The sequence below is a fragment of the Staurois parvus genome, unplaced genomic scaffold (genome assembly GCF_062004578.1).
Source record: "Staurois parvus isolate SC_StPar_1 unplaced genomic scaffold, SC_StPar_1.0 ptg000453l, whole genome shotgun sequence".
NCBI classification, from domain to species: domain Eukaryota; kingdom Metazoa; phylum Chordata; class Amphibia; order Anura; family Ranidae; genus Staurois; species Staurois parvus.
In genome coordinates, this window is record NW_028318249.1 from 1,582,019 (window position 1) to 1,603,597 (window position 21,579).

At 45.2% G+C, this 21,579-nt stretch overlaps 1 long non-coding RNA gene across 1 annotated transcript in view; it reads left to right on the forward strand.

Moving 5' to 3' along the window:
* The first annotated feature begins 324 nt into the window (after positions 1-324).
* LOC149453067 (uncharacterized) overlaps positions 325-21,579 on the forward strand; it is a 61,011-nt gene continuing 39,756 nt past the window's right edge. Inside the window, exons 1-2 of the long non-coding RNA XR_016314738.1 lie at positions 325-379; positions 8,284-8,336. This is a non-coding gene — a long non-coding RNA (uncharacterized LOC149453067). The remainder of the gene's footprint in view (positions 380-8,283; positions 8,337-21,579) is intronic.

Here is a 21,579-nt window from a genome sequence, read left to right on the forward strand (position 1 = left end):
ATGTGATCCCCCTGTAGTCTCCTCCATACATTGTATCACACCTTGCCCCCCCCATATACATACATCTGCGGCCCCCTGTATACATGACACTCCTATCTCCTCCATACACCGATCTCTATACATACCGATCTCACACTCACCCGCTCCGCTCTCTCGGTGTCCTCGCACTGTCTATGACGTCACCTGCACTCTGCAGATATTCTCCGTCTCAAACCACGTGCGCCTCAGCCCAGCCGGTCAAGACGTTCCTGATTGGCCGGTGCCCAGGGGGCGCGTCCTCCCCTTCTTTACTCCGGCGGGTATCTAGGAGACAATTGAACGCCGGTGTGAGCCCGCCCACTACGGTGACGTCAAAGAAGAATGTGAAGGAGCGTCGGAGGTGTGTACGTCCGGACCAATCAGAGAGATGTCCGCCTGGTGTGATCGAGAGCCAGCTACGATCTATATCTGTTTGTAAGGGGTAAAGGGTGGGGGCATCATCATCATTATCCTTCCTGGAGGAGGGGGGATCATCATCCCTATCCTTCCTGGAGGAGGGGGCATCATCATCCCTATCCTTCCTGGAGGAGGGGGCATCATCATCCCAATCCTTCCTGGAGGAGGGGGCATCATCATCCCTATCCTTCCTGGAGGAGGGGGCATCATCATCCCTATCCTTCCTGGAGGAGGGGGGATCATCATCCCTATCCTTCCTGGAGGAGGGGGCATCATCATCCCTATCCTTCCTGGAGGAGGGGGCATCATCATCCCAATCCTTCCTGGAGGAGGGGGCATCATCATCCCAATCCTTCCTGGAGGAGGGGGGATCATCATCCCTATCCTTCCTGGAGGAGAGGGGATCATCATCCCTATCCTTCTTGGAGGAGGGGGATCATCATCCCTATCCTTCCTGGAGGAGAGGGGATCATCATCCCTATCCTTCCTGGAGGAGGGGGGATCATCATCCCTATCCTTCCTGGAGGAGGGGGCATCATCATCCCTATCCTTCCTGGAGGAGGGGGGATCATCATCCCTATCCTTCCTGGAGGAGGGGGGATCATCAATCCTTATCATTCTTGTAAGGTGGGGATCATCAATCCTTATCCTTCTTGCAGCAGGCGGGATCATCAATCCCCCTATTCTTAACCATCCTGCAGAAGGAGGGGGGATCATCAATCCCTATCCTTATCCTTCCTGCAGGAGGAGGGAGATCATCAATCCCTATCCTTATCCTTCCTGCAGGAGGAGGGAGATCATCAATCCCTATCCTTATCCTTCCTGCAGGAGGAGGGAGATCATCAATCCCTATCCTTATCCATCCTGCAGGAGGAGGGAGGTCATCAATCCCTATCCTTATCCTTCCTGCAGGAGGAGGGAGATCATCAATCCCTATCCTTATCCTTCCTGCAGGAGGAGGGAGATCATCAATCCCTATCCTTATCCATCCTGCAGGAGGAGGGAGGTCATCAATCCCTATCCTTATCCTTCCTGCAGGAGGAGGGGGGTCATCAATCCCTATTCTTATCCATCCTGCAGGAAGAGGGGGGTCATCAATTCCCATCCTTATCCTTCCTGCAGGAGGAGGGAGGTCATCAATCCCTATCCTTATCCTTCCTGCAGGAGGGAGGGGGTCATCAATCCCTATACTTACCTTTCCTGCAACAGGCGGGGGGATTATCAGTCCCTATTTTTATCCACCCTGCAGAAGGAGGGAGAATATCAATCCCTATACTTACCTTTCCTGCAGGAGGAGGGGGGGGGGGAATAATCAATCCCCCTATTCTTATCCTTCCTGCAGGAGGAGGGGGGGGGTCATCAATCCCTATCCTTATCCTTCCTGCGGAGCATCATCAATCCCTATCCTTATCCTTCCTGCGGGGGGGGGGGGGGTGTCATCAGTCCCTATCCTTATCCTTCCTGCAGGGGGGGGATGATCAATCCCTGTCCTTCGAGTGGGAGGACGGGGAGATCATCAATTCCTATCCTTACCCTTCCTGCAGGGGGGGGGGGGTTTGGTTGGGAGGGGAGATAATCAATCTCTATCCTTCTTGCAGGAGGAGGGGGAGACAATCAATCCTTATGCTACCTGCAGGAGGGGGGATCATCAATCCCTATTCTTATCCTTCCTGAAGGAGGAGGGCGGGGGAAAATCATCAATCCCTATCCTTAATATTCCAGCAGGAGGGGGGGTCATCAATCCCTATCCTTAATATTCCGGTGGGGGGGGGGTCATCAATCCCTATCCTTATATCATGCCTGCAGGAGGAAGGGGGATTATCAATCCCTATCCTTATCCTTCCTGTGGAGCATCATCAATCCCCATCCTTATCCTTCCTGCAGGGGGGGTCATCAGTCCCTATCCTTATCCTTCCTGCAGGGGGGGGATGATCAATCCCTGTCCTTCAAATGGGAGGAGGGGGAGATCATCAATTCCCATCCTTACCTTCCTGCAGGGGGGGGGGGGGTTGGTTGGGAGCGGAGATAATCAATCTCTATCCTTCTTGCAGGAGGAGGGGGAGATAATCAATCCTTATGCTTCTTGCAGGGGGGGGGGGTCATCAATCCCTATCCTTAATATTCCGGTGGGGGGGGGGGTCATCAATCCCTATCCTTATATCATGCCTGCAGGAGGAAGGGGGGATCATCAATCCCTATCCTTATCCTTCCTGCAGGGGGATCATCAATCCCTATGCTTCCTGCAGGAGGGGGGGGGGGGAGATCATCAACCCCTATTCTTATCCTTCCTGCAGGAGGAGGGTGGGGGGAAAATCATCAATCCCTATCCTTATCCTTCCTGGAGGAAGGGGTGGAGATCATCAATTCCTATGCTTCCTGCAGGAGGAGGGGGGAGATCATCAATCCCTATTCTTATCCTTCCTGCAGGAGGGGGATCATCAATCCCTATGCTTCCTGCAGGAGGAGGGGGGGGGGGAGATCATCAATCCCTGTCCTTACCCTTCCTGCAGAAGGAGGGGGTGGGGGAAATAATCAATCCACATCCTTCCTGCAGGAGGCAGGGGAAGGGAGATCATCAATCCCTATCCTTACCCTTCCTGCAGGGGATGGGGGAGATAATCAATTCTCCTATTCTGCAAACAGGTGGGGGGGGGGTCATCAGTTCCTATCCTTCCTGCAGGAGGCGGGGGGGGGGGATCATCAATCTCTATCCTTCTTGCAGGAGGAGTGGAGGATCATCAGTCCCTATCTTTATCTTTCCTGCAGGAAGAGGGGAGCCGGGAAGGAGGATCTTTATCCTCATCCTTCAGCAGAAAGAGGGGGGAGAGATTATAGACATACACTATATTGCCAAAAGTACTGGGGGGACAGATTCCTGGCTGCTCTCCTTGGGCTGGGGGCGGGGATATTTTTGTATGTTTTTGGGGTTTTTAATTGTGGTACTGTATCTCAGGATTTTTTAGTTTGACATGATATGGTTACTCTATGTATGTATAATGTCCAATTGTACTCAGGATGGAAAGTTGAGGACCTGCCCGCTCTCTGGGCCTCCCCCCTTCAGTGTGATATCACAGACCCCCCCAGCTTGGTTGGGATTTTGGTTTTATTTATTTTTTTGTCAGGCGATGTCTAAGATATAGTGGTGTGAACCTCCTGTGCTAATAATCCTAAATTTGTGACCTACCAAGAGAAGCTGCTAACATTAAATCATATACCCATGATCTGTAGACATAAATAAATCAAAATGTAGCGCTACTCACATAAATAAATAAAATACACATGTGAATGGTGACACAATGGGGTTTATTTACTAAAGCTGGAGAGTCCAAAATCAGACTCCCTTCTGCATAGAAACCAATCAGCTTCTAACCTCAGCTTGTTCAATGAAGCTTTGGCAATGAAACCTGGAAGCGGATTGGTTTCTATGCAGAAGGGAGTCTGATTTTGGACTCTCCAGCTTTAGTAAATAAACCCCAATGTGTAAAATAAAATAACAAAAGTGGAATAAACCAAAAAATGCTCACTCAGTGCCACAAGATATATATAAAATATCTGTGAAATAATACACAATCATGCAATGTGACACATAATATAATACCACAAAAAATGTGATTTACAGCTGGACCAAGAAGTGATGGTGAATAATAGTCAAAAAAGTATGTCTCAACCACTGCAAACTCAATACAAAACATAAACATGCAAAGAGATATTGTATATAAATGCAATAAATATCCAAAATGCCACAGAACATAACAGAGGACATGTACCCCATATAAGGTACAATACGTAAAAATATCTCAATCAGTGCAATAGAAATAAAAATAAATAAAACAACAAAATCAGTGTACAATATTCGTGCAAATGCCGTGCAACCGCGAGGACGTCGATGACGAAAAGCTTAGGGCGGTGCCTTTGGATGTGAGGTTCAGAATACTCCCTGGTTTGTCTGCACGTTGCATGTGCATGTTTGGCTGGGTCTGAGTCGCCTGTATTCATCACACATGCTGTCTATACTGGTGTCAGTCTGGACACCTTGCTTGTAAGTGCATTTCTTTATTAAAGTTTGATGCTTTTTAAAACATACCGCACCATGATTGTTCGCTTTGTTCTTTTGAGTGACGGTCTGATCATCTCTCAGTTTGGATACTAAATCACCTTTGGAGTGGATTTTCAACTTTGCAGCACATCATCTGTTGGAGTTCATCCCTCATTTCTTCAGTGTTGTTGTCACCATATTATTCATTTCTCCCAGAATAACAAGTACTATATGTTGGTTTTTCAACAATCAGCATATTACTCTGGTGAGTTCTATTTAACCATTTTTGGTGGTGGATTTACTTGGTGATGAATTATTTTGGACATTATTGATTATTTGAACATTTGGACTTTTTCGTTTTTGCTGGATTTTATTTTGATTTATAATATTGTTTCTTATTGTTTTGTTATTTACTTTTTTGTTACACTTTTGTATGTATTTAACCACTTGAGCTCCTGAGGATTTACCCCCATTAATGACCAGGCCTCTTTTTGCTACTCGGCGCTGCACTAATTCAACTGATAATTGCGCGGTCAATGCTGCACCTAAACAAAATTTACGTACTTTTTTTCACACAAATAGAGCTTTCTTTCAGTGTAATTTGATCACCTGTGCGCTTTTTATTTTTCATGCTATAAACAAAAAAAGGCCAAAAATTTTGAAGAAAAACAATATTTTTTACTTTCAGCTATAAAAAACATATAGTAAACTCAAAGTTGGTTATAAATTTAGGCCAAAATGTATTCTGCTCCATGTTTTTGATAAAAAAAATCCCAATAAGTGTATATTGATTGCTTTGTGTGGAAGTTATAGCGTCTACAAACTATGGTATAGATACTGCAATTTACGCCATTTGTCTGCTATACAGCGCTGCGCTAGTTTAATGGACAATTGCGCGGTCATGCAATATGGTACATAAATGAAATTTACATCCTTTTTTTCCCCACAAATTGAGCTTTCTTTCGGTGGTATTTGATCTCCTGTGCGGTTTTTATTTTTTGCGCTGTAAAAAAAAAAGTCTGACAATTTTGAGAAAAAAAAACAATATTTTGGACTTTTTGCTATAAAACATGTCCAGTAAAAAAAAATGCAAATATCAAATTTAGTCATAAATTTCTGCCAAAATGCATTCTGCGACATGTCTTTGCTAAAAAAAACCCAAAACCCAAATTAATTGGTTTACGTGAAAGTTATAGCGTTTACAAATGGCGGGAAAGACACTGGGATTTTTCGTTTTTTTTTTTTATACTAATAATGGCGGCGATCAGCGAATTATGGCGGCGATCAGTGACTTATGGCAGCGACTTATGGCAGGACTGCGGGACTGCAGCGGACATTCTGACATTGGGGGGTACTGACTTGGGGTCACTGACATCCCCAAAAACACTAATACGGTGATCAGTGCAAAAAAAAAAACACTGACACTGTACTAATGGCAATGGGGAGGAAGGGGTTAACTTTATTTTGCAGCGAAGGGTTATAGGAGTGAGGGGGAGTGTTTTACTAGGGGGCGGGGGTGTGTGCTGGGCGGGACAAGGCTGATCGAGAAAGAGAAACTGACAGGGAAGTGACAGACAGCACAGCTACTGCAGCTGTGCTCTCTGTCACTGTTTGCTGCCGATCGCCGGGACATAGCCGCTAAGGAGCGGCTGTGACCCGGCGACTGACATCTGCGGCGCTGATCCGCGGGACAGATAGGGCGACGGCGCGCCTCGCGCGCGCCCCCTATTTGTTTACAAAACACATGTTTTAAAACATGGTTTTGCCGGCGAGTGCTGCCCTGCCACCGTATATGTACAGTGGCTGGGCGGCATGTAGTTAAGCACAACCTATTTTTTTTAAGAAATGCCGTGCAACAACACACAAATTCGATCAAACTGCAACATCTGATCTGTGCTCAAATAGTCCAATATGATGTGGATAATATCACTTTATCCAATTGAAGATGACACTCGTGCTGATAATATGTGACAGCGGGTAACTGCTGACACAAAACAATCCGACCACCGGCTAGATTAGCCTCTCACCTTAAAACTTTGACCCGTGAGGGTCAAAGCGTTTTGTGGGATCACACCCTCAGATCCTTCAAGTATGCAGCCTCTCCACTGGTCTGCTCTCACCGCAAACAAATCTCCCTCACAGGGGGTCAGCACTCTGGTAGTGGCTCCTCTCCAGATAAGGCAGGGTTAAGCGCCAATATCTCATTCAAAAACATAAAACACATCCCTCCATAGTGTAATATGTTTATTGTAACAGATAGGAAAAAATATAAAAAATGTGCACTCATGTGGATCTTTAGTAAATGTCAGCATAAAACCTCATGCTTTTGGGTGTACTTTGCATGCATGGGTATAGGAATCTGGTATGCCAAGATGACGTCCATGCTAGAAGTGTGTCACTACGTCAGGCCTACGCGTTGCGTCACAATCCCATGTGACTTCCTCAGGCCTGGCAATCATAGTGACGGACCTCCCTTAAATACGAGGCATAATGTGAAATAAACTCCTCCGGAGACGGATCCTTCGCTCCATGATGGTACCACCCTTGTTTCCCGCAGCCATATTATCGAAGACCAAATATAGGGAGAATATATGAGCCTATTGCATATATTAAAAAATGAATATTACATATATTGCAATTCCATCCCACCCCTAATTGGCCTGTATAAAAAGGTCATAAAAAATATACAAATTACATCCAAAAGCTAGGGTGTACAAATGCACATGAATACATAATCAATCTCATATTTGAATACATATATAAAACATATAAATATAAATGAACCCCAAATTATCTCCGAGACTGAAAAACCCCAACTATACATCATAAACACCCCTGCATCCTACTTAATATTACCAGATAGTACACTCCTATAGAACCCCCTACCTCACCATACTTAGTAGTCTGAGATGAAGCAGTTTAAATCAAATTCAGTATTTAATCCTTTGGGAATCTGTGTCTGCATAATGTAAATCCACTTTGTCTCCGTTTTGCCAAGGGATCGCACCTTACGGCTTCCCCTCCAATGCCTATTATACTTGGTTTTTCCCCAGAATTTTAATTCTGTAGGATCCTTGTTGTGATATTTCGCAAAATGCTTAGAAACACTATGTTTGGGAAACCCCTTTTTAATGTTTTGCACATGTTCTCACAATCTAACCCAAAAAGGTCTTTTTGTTGTCCCCAAGTATTGTAAACCGCAACTGCATTGTAATGCATAAACTACTCCCTGGGACCTACATGAAATAAATTCATCAATACTGAATTCTTTACCATTAGCATGAGAAACAAAGCTATTTCTTTTGTGATTCTTTCCCTTTGTGGCTTTGCAGGCATAGCATGCCTTACAAGCAGGGGCGGACTGACAACTCATGGGGCCCCCGGGCAATAGGAGATCATGGGGCCCCTGTGTCCTTGCCCACACCCAAAGCACACCCAAAAAAGCCTATAAAAGGTACCAGGGGCATTTCATGGGGCCCCCTACTGATCCCGGGCCCTCGGGCAGTGCCTGAGTGCTCGAATGGTCAGTCCGCCCCTGCTTACAAGGGAAGAAGCCTTTCTGATCTGAAAACGTTACTTTTTTATTTCTTAATGGAGGGTCAAGAACACTCTTGACTATTTTATCTCTCAGTGAAGGGGCCTTTCTATAACTAAAAATCGGGAGCTCCAATATTGTCTTTTAAAACAGGATCAGCTTTTAATAGTGGCCAGTGTCTCTTAAAAATAGTCTCCACCTTTTTATAATGAATACTAAAATCCAAACATAAGGCTAATTTATCTACATGATCATCCTTTTTCTCTTTATCTTTCAGAAATATGTTTCTATCTACATTCCCTATTTCCTGGATCACCTCATTAATCTTAGGTAATATTTTGGAGATTTTTTATATTTTTATATATATATTTATTATACATGAAAATGTATTATATATATTTTTTAGATCATTATTTTTTCCTCTGTAGAGTAGTTTCACCTCAGGGCTCTATATTGGTAGTCTTGTTTTTTCATTTTTTATTTTTATTATTTTTCATTTTTTGCATTTTTATTTTACATATTTTTAGTTTTAATAATTTTTATTTATTTTTTAGTCAAGATATTAATTATTTGGGTGTAGGGTCTCTCTCTCTCTATATTTATTAATAAATGGTTTTAGGGTAATGTTTTATGAGATCCTACAGATTTACTTTGTTTTGTATAGTATATGGAATAAGATCAGTTAATTGGGGTCTTTATCCACTTATCTATATCATTTTATGTAGGTGATATTTTAATTTTTGGCTTCTAATATATGGCCCCGTTATATATGTGTTAATATGGCAAGACAATGGATAGCTGGTTAGTGTAGAAGCTCCCTGTGGTCTTCGATAATATGGCCATGGGAAACGAGGGTGGTACCATCGTGGAGCGAAGGATCTGCGTCTGGGGGAGTTTTTTTCACATTATGCCTCGTATTTAGGGGAGGTCCGTCACTATGATTCCCAGCCCTGAGGAGGTCACATGGGATTGTGATGCAACTCGTAGGCCTGACGTAGTGATGCACTTCCGGTGTGGACGCCATCTTGGCACACCAGATTCCTATACCCATGCATGCAAAGTACACCCAAAAGCATGAGGTTTTATGCTGACATTTACTGAAGATCCATGTGAGTGCGCATTTTTTACATTTTGTCCTATCTATTACACTATGGAGGGATGTGTTTTATGTTTTTGAATGAGATATTGGCGCTTAACCCTGCCTTATCTGGAGAGGAGCCACTACCAGAGTGCTGACCCCCTGTGAGGGAGATTTGTTTGCGGTGAGAGCAGACCAGTGGAGAGGCTGCATACTTGAAGGATCTGAGGGTGTGATCCCACAAAACGCTTTGACCCTCACGGGTCAAAGTTTTAAGGTGAGAGGCTAATCTAGCCGGTGGTCGGATTGTTTTGTGTCAGCAGTTACCCACTGTCATATATTATCAGCACGAGTGTCATCTTCAATTGATAAAGTGATTTTATCCACATCATATTGGACTATTTGAGCACAGATCAGACGTTGCAGTTTGATGGAATTTGTGTGTTGTTGCACGGCATTTGCACGAATATTGTACACTGATTATTTTGTTATTTTATTTATTTTCATTTTTATTGCACTGATTGAGATATCTAAGATAACTATTGTCTCTTGGAATGTCCATGGTCTCAATTCAGCCTTTAAGCGCTCATTGGTTTTCCGCTTTCTACAGAGACACCATCCCCAGATATGTGTTTTTCAAAAGACGCATCTCTTGGGATCCAAAATTCTTAGTTTGCGAAGGCCATCGGTCGGTTTGCACTACCATGCCACATACTCTAATTATGCCCGGGGAGTTTCTATCTTGATCCACAAGTCCCGTCCACTGCATACTTTAAATGTACGTATTGACCCAGAGGGTAGGTATGTTATGCTCCATGTTTGTATTTATGATGGTACCACGGTGCTGGTGGGACTCTACCTGCCGCCCCCAGGTTCTTTATGATATCATGCAGTTGCGTATCCATTATGATTCTGATGTTGTTTTACTTATTGGTGATTTTAACCTGGCTCCTTGCCCGGAACTAGACAGACTCCTTGGTGTCATACGGTCATCTCCTGATCTTTCTCATTGGGCGTCTACTTTTGCCCTTACAGATGTCTGCCGCCATTTCCATCCCACCAATAGAGAATACACATGTCATTCGGCCTCACACAGGACTTTGTCCCGTATTGATTTAGTATATGCTAGTTCTGCCTTTCCTCCCCACGTACATGAGGCCAGTATTCTGTCTAGGGGCACCTCCGATCATGCCCCCTTGTGTTTGACCCTGTCCCTGTCACCTCCCCCCGGGGCTCATTTATGGCATCTGTCTCATTCTGGGCAATGGATACGAGGTTGATTGAGCCTCTTACTGAATCCCTCTGTAACTACTGGGTGCCGAATGAAGCTTCTTCCTCCCCATTCAGCTGGGACACCTTTAAGGCCTGGGTTAGGGGAGAATATATTTCTTGAATCTCTGGTCTTGGAGGGAGGCAGCTGCCTCGTTTTCCCACTTGTTGGATACCTCCAAAACTTTGGAAGCTGTTTATACGAGTGACCCCTTTCGGGACCACTACATGGCATTGCATCAATCACTGCGGGAATTATCCTTGGCCCGAGTTGAGCAGACCAAGAAGGCTCTTTTGGCCTCAGCTCAGAGGGTCTTTGAATTTGGGGATAAAAATGGTAAGTTATTGGCGTGGTTAGCAAAGGGTCAATTCCCCGCATTGGTAGTGTCCGAGATGCGGGGGGGGGTTGGGGCATTACGTTCCTCCCTGGCTCTCATAAATGCCCATTTTCTTGAATACAACCAGGCCCTCTTCTCTTCTAGAGTTAGCTTTACTGTTGGGGACCACCTTCCTAGACAATGTTCCCTTCCCTATGATTGGCCCTGTGGCCAGAGAGCGGTTTGAGGCTGAGATTTCACTGGAGGAGGAGCAGGAGGTGATAGGCTCTCTCCAAGGGGGAAAGACACCTGGGATAGATGGCCTCCTGACTGAATTTTACTCTCAATTTCTTGATCTTTTTGCCCCTAGATTAACTTTCCTCTTTGCTGAGCTCCTGTTTCTGGAGACCCTGCCTGCATCCATGGAGAAGGCTATTATTGTTTTGGTTCCCAAATCTGGCAAGGATCCAATAGATTGTGTCTCCTATTGGCCGATCTCATTGCTTAATGTCGATGCCAAGATATTTGCAAAAATTCTTGCACCCGTCTGCCCACGATTATTGAGGAGTTGATACACGTGGATCAGACTGGATTTATGCCGGGGAAGGGTACTGATATCAATTTACGTTGCCTTTTTCTTAATTTGTCTCTGCAACATGACAGCCCTGGCACTCGTGTGATTGCCTCCCTTGATGCTGGAAAGGGTTTGATACTGTGGAGTGCACATATCTGTGGAAAGTTTTACGACGGTTTGGCTTTGGTGCGAGGTATCTTCTTTGCGTTCGGCTTCTCTACAGGGTCCCCAAAGCGAGGGTCTGTACTAATGATTGGATTTCTCATCTCTTCCCTCTACACTGTGGGACCCAGCAGGGTTGTCTGTTTTCCCTTGGCCTTTTTGCCCTGGCCCTAGAGCCTCTAGCTATATTGGTTAGGGAATCCCATTCTATTCAGGGGCTGAGGGTGGGGGCTCTGGAGGAGAAGCTATTCCTATATGCAGATGATACCCTTTTGTATCTGCATGATGCGGGGCAATTGCTCACTGCGGCTCTAGAGCTTTTCGATCTTTACGGCTCGTTCTTAGGTATACAGTGGGGATCGAAAGTTTTGGCACCCCAGCTAAAAATTTGTATTAATGTGCATAAAGAAGCCAAGGAAAGATGGAAAAATCTCCAAAAGGCATCAAATTACAGATTAGACATTCTTATAATATGTCAACAAAAGTTAGATTTTATTTCCATCATTTACACTTTCAAAATAACAGAAAACAAAAAAATGGCGTCTGCAAAAGTTTGGGCACCCTGCAGAATTTATAGCATGCACTGCCCCCTTTGCCAAGCTGAGACCTGCCAGTGTCATGGATTGTTCTCAATCATCGTTTGGGAAGACCAGGTTATGTCAATCTCAAAGGTTTTAAATGCCCAGACTCATCTGACCTTGCCCCAACAATCAGCACCATGGGTTCTTCTAAACAGTTGTCTAGAAAACTGAAACTGAAAATAGTTGACGCTCACAAAGCTGGAGAAGGCTATAAGAAGATAGCAAAGCGTTTTCAGATGTCAATATCCTCTGTTCGGAATGTAATTAAGAAATGGCAGTCATCAGGAACAGTGGAAGTTAAAGCAAGATCTGAAAGACCAAGAAAAATATCAGACAGAACAGCTCGCAGGATTGTGAGAAAAACAATTCAAAACCCACGTTTGACTGCACGATCCCTCCAGAAAGATCTGGCAGACACTGGAGTTGTGGTACACTATACCACTATAAAGAGATACTTGTACAAATATGGTCTTCATGGAAGAGTCATCAGAAGAAAACCTCTTCTACGTCCTCACCACAAAAATCATCGTTTGAACTTTGCAAATGAACATATAGACAAGCCTGATGCATTTTGGAAACAAGTTCTGTGGACCGATGAGGTTAAAATTGAACTTTTTAGCCGGAATGAGCAAAGGTACGTTTGAAGAAGAAGGGGCACAGAATTTAATGAAAAGAACCTCTGTCCAACTGTTAAGCATGGGGTTGGATCAATCATGCTTTGGGGTTGTGTTGCAGCCAGTGGCACAGGGAACATCTCACGAGTAGAAGGAAAAATGGATTCAATAAAATTTCAGCAAATTTTGGATGGTAACTTGATGCCATCTGTGAAAAAGCTGACGTTAGAGAGGATGGCTTGTACAAATGGATAATGATCCTAAACACACCTCGAAATCCACGGGGGATTACATAAAGAGGCGTAAACTGAAGGTTTTGCCATGGCCTTCACAATCTCCTGACCTCAACATAATTGAAAATCTATGGATAGACCTTAAAAGAGCAGTGCGTGACAGACAGCCCAGAAATCTCAAATAAGTGGAAGACTTTTGTAAGGAAGAATGGGCAAAGATACCTCAAACAAGAATTGAAAGACTCTTGGCTGGCTACAAAAAGCGTTTACAAGCTGTGATACTTGCCAAAGGGGGCAGTACAAGATATTAATTCTGCAGGGTGCCCAAACTTTTGCAGACGCCATTTTTTTGTTTTCTGTTATTTTGAAAGTGTAAATGATGGAAATAAAATCTAACTTTTGTTGACATATTATAAGAATGTCTAATCTGTAATTTGATGCCTTTTGGAGATTTTTCCATCTTTCCTTGGCTTCTTTATGCACATTAATACAAATTTTTAGCTGGGGTGCCCAAACTTTCGATCCCCACTGTATGTATTAACTGGGATAAGTCTCTGCTTTTCACCCTAGACGATAGTGCCCATGTTGGGGCTGCTTACACCCAGCTTTCTTGGGTAGAGGAATTCCGCTACTTAGGGATCCAGGTGACTACGGATGTGACCCAGCTGTAATCTTCTCCCCCTTCTGTCCCTTCTGCGAGAATGGTATCGGAACTGGTCAGCTCTTCCCCTAAGTTTGATAGGCCGTATCAATCTATTGAAGATGATGATCCTTCCTAAGTTTAACTATTTCTTTTGAAACTGCCCAATTTGGATCCCTGCATCTTTTTTTTTAGCAAAATAGACTCCTGGGTGATCCCTTTTCTTTGGAAGGGTGCCCTACCCCGTCTTGCGAAATCCACCTTGCATCTCCCTGCTGAAATGGGGGGTTTGGCCCTCCCAAACTTTCAAATCTATTATTGGGCGGTGATGCTGGTGGTTTGGGAACTTTAGGTTCAATGCTGCCATCTGCCTGGAGGCAGCCTGTTTGGGATCTTTAGCAGATCCTCATAATATCCCGTATCGGGGAAGCTGGGCTTATGACACTATTCCTGCTACTTTACGAATTTTGATTTCGGTTAGACGACGTCTCCTTCAACCTAACCATATCTCCCAAGCCCAACCTCTTTGGGGGAATCCTTCACTCCCTCTTTCCGCTCCATCCCAGGCCAGCATCTTTGGGCCAGGTATGGTATTAGAACCCTGGCCAATATTATGCCCTCTGGGGTGCTATTAACATTCTCTCAATTTTCCCAGAAGTTCAGATTCCCGCAGATGTTCTTCCGTTATTTCCAACTGCGACATGCGGCCGGGGCCAAATTCCCGCAGCCACCTGTCCTTCATGAGGACCCTGTTGAGGAGCTGTTGACTCAGGAGGACCTCCCCAAGCCAATGTCTGCTCTCTATAGAACATTGCTTGTTGTTCATTCCCCTAAGGTTGAGAAATTATGGGCTATGTGGAAAGAAGATATTCCTTCTCTGGATGAGGAGGATTGGGTGGAGGCTCTGGAACAAGGTCCTAATTTGGTTATCTCCTTCAGGTTTAAGCTCATACAGGTAAAATTTTTTACATAGATTTTACTTTACCCCCTTGAGGCTCTCTCGGATATATCCAGAGCGGGACCCTACCTGTCCTTGTTGTAGGTTATATCCCGGTACCTTTATACATATGTTTTGGACGTGTCCTAGAATTGTATTATTTGGTCTGATGTTTTTGATCTAATTAATGTATGGCTTCCGTTGTCCTTGACCTTCTCACCTGCCTCAGCATTGCTGGGGCTTCATGATGATGTGCAACAATCCCACCATCTGAAGTTGTTGATATCCAACCTTTTTTATTATGCCAAAAGAGAGATTCTGTTAAAGTTGATTTCTGAGGATCCCCCGGTGACGTCGTCCTGGGAAATGGCTGTGGATGGGGCCCCCCAATGTACAAGCTTACCTATATCAATAGGGGTTATCCATGGAAATATAAGGTGTGGCTCCCCTGGACATCTCACTGAGGGATTGTGATGACCCATTATTCTCTACTGAGATTTTGGAGAGGGGATTTATGATAGAATTGCCCTTCTTTTCCCCCTTTGTTCCTCTTTTTGGTGCTCTTTTCTTTCTCCCTCCTTCTTTTCCTTCTTTCTGTCTTTTTTTTCCCCCTCCTCCCCCCCTTATTTTTTCATCTTTTCTATTTTCCTGGATATTTAGTTTCTGCTTATTTCACCCCTGGGTTCTCTCCTCACACCGATTCTATTGCGACAATATTGGACTGATTTTCATGATTACTGTGTGCAGACAGAGGCATCACTAGGGTTGGTGTCACCTGGTGTGGTAACGCGTGGTGTCACCCCTCTGTCTATCTCTCTCTATGTCTCCTGCCTCGCCCAGCTCTTACTGACATGGGTGATGACAATGGTCAGCCTCTGGGTGAGCTCGTGGTGTGACATCTCCTCTTCCTTCAGCCAATACTGCATTCCCCAGTCTGAGCCATTCCCCCCAGGGGCGGACTGACCATTTGGAAACTCGGGCACTGCCCGAGGGCCCGGGGTCAGTAGGGGGCCCCATGAGATGCCCCTGGTACCTTTTTCATAGGCTTTTTTGAGCTTGGGCAAGGACACAGGGGCCCCATTATCCCCTATTGCCCGGGGGCCCCATGAGTTCTCAGTCCGCCCCTGGTTCCCCCGATCAGTGGCAGAGTGCAAGGTGCCGGTGTGTGGGGATACAAAGCCAGGCGGTGCCACTCCCAGTTCTCCTGGCTGACATCCACCTGTCATTAGGCAACGCACGCCTGCACCAGCCAGCCTGGACCCCCCACTCCTGCCCGATCTGCTGTCAGCGGCCACTCCGAGGGGCTGCTGTTGTTCTATTGATGCTGCTGTAATATTACTGTCTTCATTGACACTGGTGTTGGAAGTTATTACTGAGTCCACTGATGCCAATCTTTGGCGTTATTATTGCATCCACTGACACCAATGTTGGGGGTTATTACCGCATCCACTGAACCAGTGTTGGGGTGTATTACTGCGTCCAATGACACCAGTGTTGGGGGTTATTACTGCATTCACTGACATCAATGTTCAGGGTAATTATTGCATCCATTGATACCAATGTTGGGGTTTTATCATTGCATCCATTGACAACAATGTTGTTTTTAATATTGTGTTCACTGACACCAATGTTGGGGGTTATCACTGCATCCACTAACACCAATGTTGGGGGTTGTCATTGCATCAACTGACATCAATTTGTGGGAGATATTTCTGTCTTCACTGACACTGGTCTTGGAAGTTATTACTAAACTAACTAAATATTGCTGTCCACTGACACCAATGTTGGGAGTTATTATTGCGTTCACTGACACCAATGTTGGGAGTTATTATTGCGTTCACTGACACCAATGTTGGGGGTTCAGGGCTGCTGTTAGATATCACGGGGTCCTGTATACTTACCTGATGGGGCCCCCTTTGACCCCACCCTTGACCCCCTGGCCCTGCCCTTGATCACACCCCTGGCCCCTCCACTTATTCTATCTCCAAGCAAATTGCAGCTTTGTCTTCAAGTGTATCCAGTAAAAGGGGGAGCATTTACAAACACAGTTACAAATATAAGTGTAAATGAGACCTAAGGCTACAGGGCTTTTACCTGCCCCCTGCCCCCCCCCCCATCCCATTGCACCAACATCATCAACAACTCCCCCCAGTGTGCTACATACAGAATACAGAGTTCAGGAGTGTGTGACATACAGAGTGCAGGGTTCAGCAGTGTATTACCCAAAAGAGTGCAAAATTCAGTGGTGCCCTATGTGCAGAGTTGAGAGGTGTGTTACAGTTGGAGTGCAGGGTTTGAGCAGTGCGCTGCGAAGAGAGTGCAGCATTGAGGAGTGTGCTACATACAAAGCGCAGAATTCAGCAATGTGCTATGTATAGAGTGCAGAGTTCAGAAGTGTGATATGTACAGAGTGGAGGGTTCAGGAGTTTGCTGTGTACATTGCGCACAGTGTGCCAAGTGCAGGGTTCAGGAGTGCGCTTCATATACAGTGCAGGGTTCAGAATTGTGCTACATACAGAGTGCAGGGTTCAGGAATGTGTTACATTCAGAGTGCAAAGTTTAGGAGTGAGTTACATTCAGAGTGCAGAATTTAGGAGTGCGCTACGTACAGAGTGCAGGATTCAGGAATGCGTACCGTGCAGAGTTCAGGAGTACATTACATTCAGAGAGCGGGGTTCAAGAGTGCACTATGTACAGAGTGCATTGTTCAGGAGTGCGTTACGTACATAATGCAGGATTCAGGAATGTGCTACATACAGAGTGCAGGGCTTAGGGGTGCGCTATGTACAGAGTGTACTGTTCAGGAGTGCGTTACGTACATAATGCAGGGTTCAAGAGTGTGCTACATACAGAGTGCAGGGTTCAGGGGTGCGCTATGTAGGGAGTGCATTGTTCAGGAGTGCATTCCGTACATAGTGCAGGGTTCAGGAGTGTGCTACATACAGAGTGCAGGGTTCAGGGGTGCGCAATGTACACAGTGCAGGGTTAAGGAGTGCGTTACATACAGAGTGCAGGGTTCAGGGGTGCGCAATGTACACAGTGCAGGGTTAAGGAGTGCGTTACATTCAGAATGCAGAGTTGAGGATTACGCTATGTACAGAGTGCATATATCATTGACCAGTTAACAATTCCCCCCCCAGTACAGAGCTCTCCCCCAAATCTCTGCCCCCTCCAGGACAGAGTTCTTCTCTCCTCCCTGCCCCTTTCCTCCTCGTCCACTGATGCCAATGTTTGGGGTAAATATTGCTTCTATTGACACCCATGTTGAGGGTTTTTATTTCATCCACTGACACAAATGTTTGGGGGTTATCACTGCATCCACTGACACTAATGTTGTTATTATTGTGTTCACTGACAGCAATGTTAGGGTTATTATTGTGGCCACTGACACCAGCGTCAGGGTTATTACTGGGTCTGCTGACACTAGTGTTGGGGGTTATTATTGCATCCACTGACACCAATGTTGGGGGTTATCACTGCATCCACTGACACCAATGTTGTTATTGTGTTCACTGACACCAATGTTGGGGGTTATTATTGAAATCACTGACACTAATGTTGGGGGTTATTACTGCAGCCACTGACAATAATGTTGGGGGTTAATATTACATCTACTGACACCAATGTTGGGGGGTCATTATTGCATCCACTGACACTAGTGTAGGGGGTTAATATTACATCTACTGACACCAATGTATGGGGTTATTACTGTGTCCACTGACACTAGTGTAGGGGGTTAATATTACATCCACTGACACCAATGTTGGGGGGGTCATTATTGCATCCACTGACACCAGTGTTGGGGGTTGTCACTGCATCCACTGACATCAATTTTTGGGGGCTATTATTGTCTTCACTGACACTGGTGTTGGACGTTATTACTGAGTCAACTGATGCCAATGTTTGGGGTAAATATTGCTTCCATTGGCACTAATGTTGGGGGTTATTTCATCCACTGACACCAATGTTTTGGGGTTATCACTACATCCACTGACACCAATGGTGTTGTTATTATTGTGTTCACTGAGACCAATGTTAGGGGTTATTATTGTGGCCACTGACACCAGTGTCATAATTATTACTGCGTCTGCTGACAGTAGTGTTGAGGGTTATTATTGCATCCACTGACACCAATGTTGGGGGTAATTACTGCATCCACTGACACCAGTGTTGGGGGTTATCGTGTTGACTGACACCAATGTTGGGGCTTGTCACTGCATCCACTGACATCAATTTTGGGGGGCTATTACTGTCTTCACTGACACTGGTGTTGGAAGTTATTACTAAGTCCACTGATGCCAATGTTTGGGGTAAATATTGCTTCCATTGACACCAATGTTGGGGGTTATTATTTCATCTACTGACACCAATGTTGGGGGCTATCACTGCATCCACTGACACTAATGTTGTTATTATTGTGTTCACTGACAGCATTGTTAGGGTTATTATTGTGGCCACTGACACCAGTGTCAGGGTTATTACTGGGTCTGCTGACACTAGTGTTGGGGGTTATTATTGCATCTACTGACACCAATGTTGGGGGTTATCACTGCATCTACTGACACCAATGTTGGGGGTTATCACTGCATCCACTGACACCAATGTTGTTATTGTGTTCACTGACACCAATGTTGGGGGTTATTATTGAAATCACTGACACTAATGTTGGGGGTTATTACTGCAGCCACTGACAATAATGTTGGGGGTTAATATTACATCTACTGACACCAATGTTGGGGGGTCATTATTGCATCCACTGACACTAGTTTAGGGGGTTAATATTACATCCACTGACACCAATGTATGGGGTTATTACTGTGTCCACTGACACTAGTGTAGGAGGTTAATATTACATCCACTGACACCAATGTTGGGGGGGTCATTATTGCATCCACTGACACCAGTGTTGGGGGTTGTCACTGCATCCACTGACATCAATTTTTGGGGGCTATTATTGTCTTCACTGACACTGGTGTTGGACGTTATTACTGAGTCAACTGATGCCAATGTTTGGGGTAAATATTGCTTCCATTGGCACTAATGTTGGGGGTTATTTCATCCACTGACACCAATGTTTTGGGGTTATCACTACATCCACTGACACCAATGGTGTTGTTATTATTGTGTTCACTGAGACCAATGTTAGGGGTTATTATTGTGGCCACTGACACCAGTGTCATAATTATTACTGCGTCTGCTGACAGTAGTGTTGAGAGTTATTATTGCATCCACTGACATCAATTTTGGGGGGCTATTACTGTCTTCACTGACACTGGTGTTGGAAGTTATTACTAAGTCCACTGATGCCAATGTTTGGGGTAAATATTGCTTCCATTGACACCAATGTTGGGGGTTATTATTTCATCTACTGACACCAATGTTGGGGGCTATCACTGCATCCACTGACACCAATGTTGTTGTTATTATTGTGTTCACTGAGACCAATGTTAGGGGTTATTATTGCACTTGGTAACACCAATGTTGGAGGTTATTATTGCGGCCACTGACACCAGTGCCAGGGTTATTACTCCGTCTGCTGACACTATGTTGGGGGTTATTATTGCATCCACTGACACCAATGTTGTTGTTGTTATTGTGTTCACTGACACCAATGTTGGGGGTTATTATTGAAATCACTGACACCGATGTTGGGGGTTATTACTGCAGTCACTGACAATAGTGTTGGGGGTTAATATTACATCCACTGACACCAATGTTGGGGGTTATTACTGTGGCCACTGACACTAGTGTAGGGGGTTAATATTACATCCACTGACACCAATGTTGGGGTCATTATTGTGTTCACAGACACCAATGTTGGGGCCATTATTATGTTCACTGACACCAATGTTGAAAATTACTATTACAACCACTGACACCAATTCAATGGAAATGGCACGCAAGAGCAGAAAGACCATTAATAAAGAGGCTGCACAGACTCAGTAGAGCACTTGGCCAGAGAGAAGAAAATGGCACCAAATTCAAAGTGATACTGTTCTCCACTGGCCGCTGGATTGGGACCAAAATTGTTGCAGCTGGCGAGTCTACATTAACCCCTTAGGGAAAGTAGACAATAGGCCCACACCCATGGCAACCAAACAAATAGCCCAGGCTTCCCATTGTTGGGGCAGCCCCCACCACACTCTCAGCAGCGTTCAGGGACAGGGTAGCACCAAAACATGAACCACGGTGTGGACCTATAGTGCACTGTGCACGTCCCACCCAAGTTACATCTAAGTTACTTAACCCCAGCAGAGAAAAATCAGGTCCTCTGCCCTGCCACACAGGGCCATGCTATGTGACAGAGCTGTGCAAATCTCAGGACTGGATTGACAGAAATATAAATTCTTTAATAGCTCCCTCCTGTGTATTTCATCCGTGTATTTAGGTGCACGCAGGGGCGGACTGACAACTCATGGGGCCCCCGGGCAATAGGGGATCATGGGGCCCTTGTGTCCTTGCCCAAACTCAAAAAAGCCTATGAAAAAGGTACCAAGGGCATCTCATGGGGGCCCCCTACTGGCCCAGGGCCCTTGGGCAGTGCCTGAGTTTCCAAATGGTCAGTCCGCCCCTGGGTGCACGCCTCGAGTTCCTCTATAACTATGTTAGGTGTGTTGCTGCACGCCTGTCAGCAGGTCACACTGAGGTCCCAACTGAACTGCGCTGCATCACATCGAGGGGTTTCGGTAAAGTGAGAATGTTAATGAGCTCTTAGAAAATTGATCGAACAATTTTATTAACGTCAATATTGATCTGATCATCAATGTCACCTACAACCCGGTGATCGCACTGCCACCTGCTAACGCACGCACACGGGTTTAAAATGTTGGCACTGCAAAATAAACGCTGACACCGGATTGGTAGAATGGTGTCAGAGAACAGTCTTCATTATGAACGCAGGGGCAGCACAGTGGCTAAATGGATAGCACTTCTGCCTGGCAGTACTAGGGTCATTGGTTCGAATCCCAACCACGGGACCACGTGCCTGGAGTTTGCATGTTCTCCCTGTGCCTGCATGGGTTTCCTCTGGGTACTCTGGTTTCCTCCTACACTCCAAAGACATGCTGGTAGGTTAATTGGCTCCTGTCTAAATTGTCCCTAGTATGTGTATGTATGAATGTGAGTTAGGGACCTTAGATTGTACACCCCTTGAGGGTTGGGGACTGAT